The sequence below is a fragment of the Pyxicephalus adspersus genome, chromosome 4 (genome assembly GCF_032062135.1).
Source record: "Pyxicephalus adspersus chromosome 4, UCB_Pads_2.0, whole genome shotgun sequence".
NCBI lineage: Eukaryota > Metazoa > Chordata > Amphibia > Anura > Pyxicephalidae > Pyxicephalus > Pyxicephalus adspersus.
Genome location: NC_092861.1, coordinates 57,424,360 through 57,424,937, shown reverse-complemented (window position 1 = coordinate 57,424,937; position 578 = coordinate 57,424,360).

Genomic DNA, 578 nt, shown 5'->3' with positions numbered 1-578 from the left:
AATATCAAAGAGGACTTGTCACATGAACAATAAAGGGGACCTGTGACATTATTATTTAAGGGGACCTGTCACATGAATATTAAAGGGGACCTGTCACATAAATATTAAAGAGTACTTGTCACATGAATATTAAAGGAGACCTGTCACATGAATAATAAAGGGGACCTGTCACATGAATATTAAACGGGACCAGTCAAATGAATATTAAAGAGCACCTGTCACATGAATATTAAAGGGGACCTGTCACATGAATATAAAAGGGCACCTGTCAAATGAATAAAAAAGGGGACCTGTCACATGAGAATTAAAGTGCACCTGTCACCTGAATATTAAAGAGCACCTGTCACATGAATAATAAAGAGGACCTGTCACATGAATCATAAAGGGGACCAGTCACATGAATATTAAAGAGTACCAGTCACATGAATATTAAAGAGCTCCTGTCACATGAATCATAAAGGGGACCTGTCACATAAATATTAAAGAGCACCAGTCACATGAATATTAAAGAGAACCTGTCAGATGAATATTGAAGAGCACCTGTCACATCAATAATAAAGAGCACCTGTCACATCAAT